The 8,703-nt window shown below is 37.6% G+C and overlaps 1 pseudogene; it reads left to right on the top strand.

Annotated features, from left to right (window-relative positions):
* The first annotated feature begins 1,547 nt into the window (after nt 1-1,547).
* Nucleotides 1,548-8,703, top strand: part of LOC139844872 (beta-galactosidase 10-like) — a 28,386-nt pseudogene continuing 21,230 nt past the window's right edge.

Here is an 8,703-nt window from a genome sequence, read left to right as displayed (position 1 = left end):
CTTTTTAGCATGTTTTATTCTCAGGTCCTTAGACTGCTTCCGCTGTGATGTGCTTGTTGCCTGCATGGAGTCTCTCATGTTTTGTACAAAGTTTATTGCATTCAAAATAAAACTGCGTTGTGTAATAAATAATTGGACTGTGATGTCAACATGTAAATTAAAGACTTATGTATTTTGGGGTTTTGCTTATACCTAAGTACTCGCCCACATGTTTATAACTTTCTATGCTTAGAAAGTCACTTATTTTAATGAATGCAATATTTTATCAAAACGTATCATATAGAGGTCAAAACCTCACTGTAGAATCAATGATTAACGTGCCGCGTCAATAGCGATTTTGACGGGTCGTTACATATACGTATGTTTTTCTTTTATTTTAAAGAAAACCACAACTAAGCCATCATGATTCATCATTTCACTTTTTCTTTTCTTCCAACAATTAGTGTAAGTTCATAATGACTTCCATTATAAGTCTATAATGCACATTTATTTATTAAACAAATTGAATAAAACAATGTGTATGGATAGCTTTTAATAATATCTCTTTGATAATGTATACTTGTACATTTTATATAAATTACAAGATAGAAACAAGTAACAAAGATTACTTGCTATCCTACACATAGACATCTCTATACATATGTATGGATATTATTTTTATACACTTGTGATATTATGTATCCAATCAAATAACAATGTCACAATATGTATAATAGGGATGAAAATATTCAAATCATATTCAAATATGTAATTGATATTTATTTGCTAATTGTGTGTGACCCTATAGGTTCAAATGTTATTAGTAGTGTAGACATAAGTTGTACCTTGGGCATTAATAACCAACAGAAATATTATCAAAAAAAAAGGTAAAAACTTATTTGTGCAAGCTAAATATTTGTAACAGATCTATGGATCCCACAAAAATCCCATATATAATAATGTCACAAGCTTGCTGCATAAACTACAAGCAGAAGAAAAGAGACTTCAATGGATTCAGTTACTTGTACTCTGTTACTGTTGTTGTGCTGTTGCTGTTTCTACATTTCGCCATTTGCAGAAGCAGCTCATAATAATAATAATAATGTGACATATGATAGAAGGTCACTTATTATTAATGGTGAAAGAAAGCTTCTTATTTCAGGGGCTATTCACTACCCTCGTAGTGTTCCTGCTGTAAGTTTACCTTCCTCTCAAAATAATCATGATTTTGTTGAAGGTTGTAAATATCAATGAAATGTTTGTTAAAATTACAAGGTGTTTTTTTGCTAAGTTAGTTGATGAAACAGTTTACATATGATAATTTATGCGTTTTACGGTTTTAGTTATGTACAAGATTCTATGTTGGCAACTTTACTCGAAGGTATCGATGAAAAATGAAAATGCAGTTTTATGCTTTCTTTATAATTTGGTGTGTTTGTTGTATACTTGTATCTAATACTTCATAAAGTTCATATTTTTATCTAAAAGTGAGAAACTTTAGACAATTCCGTGTGAATTTGATTCTATCTAAGTACTGTAATAATATACACAGCTTTGTGTTGTGATAGATGTGGCCTGGATTGGTAAAAGCTGCAAAAGAAGGAGGTGTAGACGTGATCGAAACATACGTGTTTTGGAATGAACATGAACCATCACCAGGCAATGTGAGTATCTTTACATTGAAAAAAAAAAAAACAAACTTTACTTCTTCAAGATGTTAATCTAGTCAAAGTGCTCGTTTCAAATGTCTAAATTATGATGATTAGTTGATCTTGTGTTTTCTTGATGGCCATTTAGTACTATTTTGAAGGAAGGTATGATCTAGTCAAATTTGTGAAGACAATTCAAGATGCCGGTTTGCTTCTAATTCTCAGAATTGGGCCATATATTTGTTCAGAATGGAAATTTGGGTGAGATGTTAACTTTTTACGGAGTATTAAATATTAGAATCCTGTTTTTTTGCTTAAACCATAATATTTGTTTTAGACTCCTAATGTGTTCCAAAAACTATACAGTGGTATACCTCTGTGGTTGCATTATGTTCCAGTCACCATTTTCAGAACCGACAATGAACCTTTCAAGGTATGGATTCGTTTTGTTGTCGTTTAGGTATCACGAGAAAACTGATTATTATTATTGAGTTAATATTGGTGGTGAGTGCAGTATTACATGCAAAACTTCACAACTCTGATTGTGAATATGATGAAGAAAGAAAAGCTTTTTACATTACAAGGAGGCCCCATCATCTTATCTCAGGCGAGTACTGATAAATTTCTTCTGGGATTCAGCTTCATTTCACATTCTTAATCTATATCATAAAATCTGTGTCTTAAAAAAGTTTAAATGTGAATTATTTTGTTGATTCTAGGTGGAAAATGAGTATAATGAAGGTGATTATGGCAATGGTGGAAAAGCATATGCTTACTGGGCTGCTAAAATGGTTGTTTCTCAGAATACAGGTGTACCATGGATTATGTGTCAGCAGTGGGATGTACCAGATCAAATCGTAATAACGAAATCTTGTTTTATTATGTGTAAATAATTATTTATTATTTGCAAATAATTATAATTATTGCCTAAAACAATATTATTATTTTTATAACAGATCAATACATGCAATGGATTTTATTGTGATGATTTCAAGCCAAGCGACCCAACAATGCCCAAAATCTGGACTGAGAATTGGACAGGATGGTATGCAGTATATATGCAAGTAAATTATTTTCTTTTTTATTTTTATTTTTTTTATTATCAGTCTTGTTGTTATGGTGGATGGCATAGGTGTAAGTATTATGGAGGTAGAATTCCGCATCGGCCTGTTGAAGATATTGCATTTTCTGTTGCTCGATTCTTCCAGAAAGGAGGAACCGTAAATAATTACTATATGGTATTATTGTCTTCACGAGCTCTTGATTCATTAATGCAACGTTAGTTTTGATACCTTGATTTTGATTTGATCATGGACTTTGACTCTGTGTTTTTCCTGTTGACATATAGTACCATGGCGGGACCAACTTTGGACGCACTTCTGGTGGGCCGTTTATTACCACAAGTTATGATTATGATGCACCAATTGACGAATATGGTTAGCCCATTGATTGAACCAAACCTCTTCTTTCATATGTATCATAATCATAATAAGGACATTCAGAATTCAAATTTAAGGTTTAAATAATTTCGTGTATGGGTTATAGGGTTACCGAGGTTTCCAAAATGGGGGCACCTATGATGATTTTCAGCCGTATCTTCTAGATGTTTCCATTCTAGCCGTAATCTAGATTTTTCTAGATGTTCAAAGAAGCCGGTTGAAGAAGCAAAGTTGGAAACAATTATGGCTAGCCACTTGTTTGACAACTCATATTGAAGTATTCAAATTGGAAACGATTACGGCTAGCCACACTTTTCTGCGTTCACACTTTTCCACCTCCTCAAATTTTTCCTATAAATAAAGGTGGAAACCTTCATTGTAATGCATTTCAGAAAAGTGTAATCACACCTAGTTAGTGTGTGTGAGTTAAAGTGTAATCATAACCAAGAGTGAATACACCCTAGAGAGTGGTGAGAATTCCTAGTGTGTTAGTTTGAGAGTTTTTTATTTATTTGAGTTTTGTAATACTCTGTAATCTATTCTTGTGAGTAATAGAGTTATTTTCTCTCAAATTTGTGTGTACCAACGTCCAGTCAATCCCCTCTTAATCACAACAAGTGGTATCAGAGCTTGGTTAGAGGCGTTGGTCGAGTGTTTGAGTTTTCTGAAGTTTTCAACCCCGTTTGTGTTGAAAAATTATTTGTAAGGTGATAATGTCCACGGAAGAGTCAGGATCATCTTTCGGAGCCATGATTATGCTCACTGCCACCAACTACATGATGTGGAAACCTCGGATGGAAGATCTCCTCAGCTGTAAGGATTTGTTTGACCCTATTGAATTAAAGGGTACAAATCCTGATTCCGCCAAAATAGAACGAGTGGAAGAAGTTAAACCGAAAAACTATTGGTCAGATCCGTCAATGGATTGATCATAGTGTCTTCCACCATGTTGCACAAGAGACAGACGCATATGTCCTCTGGAAAAAGTTGGAGGACATGTACCATGCCAAGACTGCTCGGAATAAAGCCCTGTTGATGAGGCGTTTAGTCAACATGAAGCTTAAAAGTGGAACTTCAGTTGCCGAGTATACCAGTGAGTTTCAGAGCTTGGTCAACCAGTTATCGTCTGTAGAGATGCCGCTTGGCGATGAAGTTCAGGCGCTACTGCTACTTAGTTCTCTTCCCGATAGTTGGGAAACGCTGGTAGTAACACTCAGCAACTCAGCCCCGAATGCCAAACTTACCATTTCAATGGTCAAGGATGCCCTATTCAGTGAAGAGACAAGGAGAAAGGACATGGGCACAGATCAGACCCATGCCTTTGTCACAGAGAATCGGGGGAGACAACAAATAAGTAGCAAAAATAAATGGAGAGGCAGAAGTAAGAGCAGGGGCAGGTCCTCTGATAGCAGAAAATCAATATATAAATGCTATCATTGTGGATTAGAGGGGCATATGAAGAAGAACTACTACAGATTGAAAGAGGAACAAGGTCAGAGCAGTTCACAATCGAAGAATAAAGGTGGAGAAACATTAGTTACTATCACTGGTGATGTAGCTTATTGTTCAACCCATGATGAGACATGCCTTCACGTCTCACGAGAAGACACGAAATGGGTGGTAGATACTGCAGCTTTCTACCACGTGACTCCATACAAGGAATACTTCATAACATACAAAGCTGGTGACTTTGGAGCTGTGAAAATGGGAAATTCCAGTTCCGCTGAGATTGTTGGAATTGGTGATGTCAAGATAAAGACAAGTTCCGGGAGCACAATCACTCTGAAGGATGTTCGCCATGTGCCAGATCTTCGGCTGAATCTACTTTCTGGAGTAGCTCTTGACAAACAGGGCTAGGATAGTCATTTCAGTAGAGGCACATGGAAATTGTCAAGAGGCGCTATGATAGTCGCTCGAGGACACATTTGTGGCACACTATACAAAACTCATGTGAAGATCTGTACAGACGGCCTTAATGTTGCAGAAAAAGAGGCGTCACAAAATTTATGGCACCAGAGACTCGGTCACATGAGTGAAAAAGGGTTGTCTACCCTAATAAAGAAAAAGCTTATCAATGTAGACAAGGACGCTGCACTAAATCCTTGCAATCATTGTCTATTTGGTAAGCAACATAGAGTCTCGTTTAATTCCTCTTCAACGAGAAGATCAGAGTTACTCAGTCTGGTGCACTCTGATGTTTGCGGTCCCTTGGAGGTTGAATCAATTGGCGGCAACCGATACTTTCTAACATTTATCGATGATGCTTCTCGAAAGGTGTGGGTATATTTCTTGCGGACGAAGGACCAAGTTTTCGATTACTTCAAACAGTTCCATGTCATGGTAGAACGTGAGACAGGAAAGAAGTTAAAGTTTCTTCGATCCGACAACGGCGGTGAATACTCTTCCAGGCAGTTCGATGCCTATTGCAGATCATATGGCATCTGACATGAGAAGACAGTTCCACGTACCCCTCAACACAATGGTATAGCAGAAAGAATGAACCGAACAATCATGGAACGTGTTCAGAGCATGCTCAGTATGGCTAAGCTGCCAAAGCCATTCTGGGGATAAGCAGTCAGAGCCGCATGTTACTTGATCAACCGATCTCCATCAGTACCACTGAATTTTGAAGTTCCGGAGAAACTTTGGTCTGGAAAGGATCCATCATACTCTCACTTAAGAGTATTTGGATGTTTGGCGTACGCACATGTATCCAAGGAGCTCAGGCAGAAGCTGGATGTAAAGACTACTCCATGCATATCCATAGGCTATGGAGATGAAGAATTTGGATACAGATTATGGGATTCAAAGGAGAAAAAGGTGATCAGAAGTAGGGACGTGGTGTTCCATGAAATCCAGACAATAGAAGATATTGAAAAGTCCACAATATCTCAGAAATCAAATGTTGTCACTCAGGTGCCAGAGGTAACAACAGAATCATTTATGAGAAATGAACATGCAGTGCAAGATGAAATACCAGAAGTAGAAGATAATGAGAAAAATGACGGTGCTGAGCAGGGGGAGCCACAACCCCATCTGCCAGATGTTCCAGGACCATCACAAGGCTAAGATGATGGTGAATCTCCTCAGTATATTTTAGAAGTTCGAAGATCTGAACAAGGTCGGATTCCATCGAGTAGATATCCGGAATCCGAGTACCTTCTACTTACTGAAGATGGAGAACCAGAGAGTTTTCATGAAGCAATATCTCATAAGGACAAAGAAAAATGGTTGCTCGCAATGCAGGATGAGATGGATTCTCTGCAGAAAAATCAGACTTATGAGATCGTAGAACTTCCACAAGGGAAGAAGGCACTGAAAAATAAATGGGTGTTCAAGCTGAAAAAGGATGGCAGTGGAAAAGTGGTGAAATACAAAGCACGACTTGTAGTTAAAGGATTCCAATAGAAGAAAGGGATTGATTTTGACGAGATATTTTCACCAGTAGTCAAGATGACTTCAATTAGAGTCATACTTGGTTTGGTCGCAAGTATGAACTTAGAACTTGAACAGATGGATGTAAAGACGGCTTTTCTTCATGGAGATTTACATGAAGAAATTTACATGGAGCAGCCAGAAGGTTTTGAGGTTTCAGGAGATAATCTCGTATGCAAGCTGAAGAAAAGTTTGTACGGTTTAAAGCAGGCACCTAGGCAGTGGTACAAGAAGTTTGACTCGTGCATGGTGAGTCAAGGGTACAAGAAAACTGCAGCGGATGAGTGTGTCTATATTCAGAAGTTTTCTGAAAGAAATTTCGTTGCTCTTCTACTATATGTAGACGATATTTTGATCGTAGGGAAAGATGCAACGAAGATCAACCAGCTGAAGAAGGAACTCTCTATGTCTTTTGACATGAAAGACTTAGGACAGGCTCAACAAATTTTGGGAATGCAGATTACCCGAGATAGGAAGAATAGAAGGTTATGGCTATCTAGGAGAAGTATATTGAACGAGTCCTTTCACAATTCAATATGAACAATGCCAAACCTGTTAGCATTCCATTAGCCAACCATTTCAAGTTAAGCAAGAGTTCCTGTCCCTCATCCAAGGAAGAGATCGGGAAGATGTCATCAGTACCATATTCTTCAGCGGTTGGAAGTTTGATGTATGCAATGGTGTGTACGAGACCCGATATTGCTCACGCAGTGGGAACAGTGAGTCGTTTTCTGTCTAACCCCGGGAAAGAGCATTGGAATGCGGTAAAATGGATTCTCATATATCTTAAAGGTACAACGAAGATATGTCTTTGTTACGGGGGAGCTGATCCAATCTTGGAAGGCTATACAGATGCAGATATGGCTGGAGATCCTGATAGTAGATTTTCAGGATTCATTTACACTTTTGCAGGGGGAGCTGTTTCATGGCAATCAAGACTACAGAAGTGCGTTGCATTATCCACAACTGAAGCAGAGTATATTGCTGCCGCAGAAGCTGGAAAAGAAATGTTGTGGTTAAAGCGTTATCTACAAGAATTTGGAATCAATCAAAAGGAGTACAAGGTACATTGTGACAGTCAGAGTGCTCTAGATTTGAGCAAGAACTCCATGTACCATTCCCGTACAAAACATATTGATATTCGCTATCATTGGATACGCGAGGTAATTGATCGACAACTGCTGAGACTAGTGAAGATCCATACAAAGGAGAATCCTGCGAATATGTTGACAAAGGTGGTGACTCGAGAGAATTTAGAGTTATGCAGAGACATAATCGGAATGTTTTCTATGGATACGTCTGGAGGGGGATAATTGATGATTTCCAGCCGTATCTTCTAGATGTTTCCATTCTAGCCGTAATCTAGATTTTTCTAGATGTTCAAAGAAGCCGGTTGAAGAAGCAAAGTTGGAAACAATTACGGCTAGCCACTTGTTTGACAACTCATATTGAAGTATTCAAATTGGAAACGATTACGGCTAGCCACCCTTTTCTGCGTTCACACCATCTAACGTTCACACTTTTCCACCTCCTCAAATTTTTCCTATAAATAGAGGTGGAAACCTTCATTGTAATGCATTTCAGAAAAGTGTAATCACACCTAGTTAGTGTGTGTGAGTTAAAGTGTAATCATAACCAAGAGTGAATACACCCTAGAGAGTGGTGAGAATTCCTAGTGTGTTAGTTTGAGAGTTTTTTGTTTATTTGAGTTTTATAATACTCTGTAATCTATTCTTGTGAGTAATAGAGTTATTTTCTCTCAAATTTGTGTGTACCTACGTCCGGTCAATCCCATCTTAATCACAACAACCTAAAGGAACTTCATCGAGCTATAAAGATGTGCGAACACGCATTGTTAAACTATGAACCAACCTTCATTCATCTTGGTTCTCAACAAGAGGTAGGTTTTCACAGGCTGATGTTTATGAAGAATTGAAGATCAATGTTAGTTTCTTCATGCGCTTTCATTTTTGTATGTGATCGAGTATTTTTTTACTTTTAATTTGTTACTCAGGCTGATGTTTATGAAAATGAATCGGGAGATTGTGCTGCCTTTATTGCCAACATAGATGATAAAAATGAGAAGACGGTACAGTTTCGAAATGCTTCATATACACTGCCACCATGGTCAGTAAGCATTCTTCCTGACTGCAAAAATGTCGTCTTCAACACCGCCAAGGTAAATTCTTTTTGAATTCAGA

Source organism: Rutidosis leptorrhynchoides, chromosome 4, assembly GCF_046630445.1.
Source record: "Rutidosis leptorrhynchoides isolate AG116_Rl617_1_P2 chromosome 4, CSIRO_AGI_Rlap_v1, whole genome shotgun sequence".
In the NCBI taxonomy this organism is placed as follows: Eukaryota; Viridiplantae; Streptophyta; class Magnoliopsida; order Asterales; family Asteraceae; genus Rutidosis; species Rutidosis leptorrhynchoides.
The sequence above is the reverse complement of the archived record's forward strand: the minus strand, read 5'-3'. Positions and strand labels throughout refer to the sequence as shown.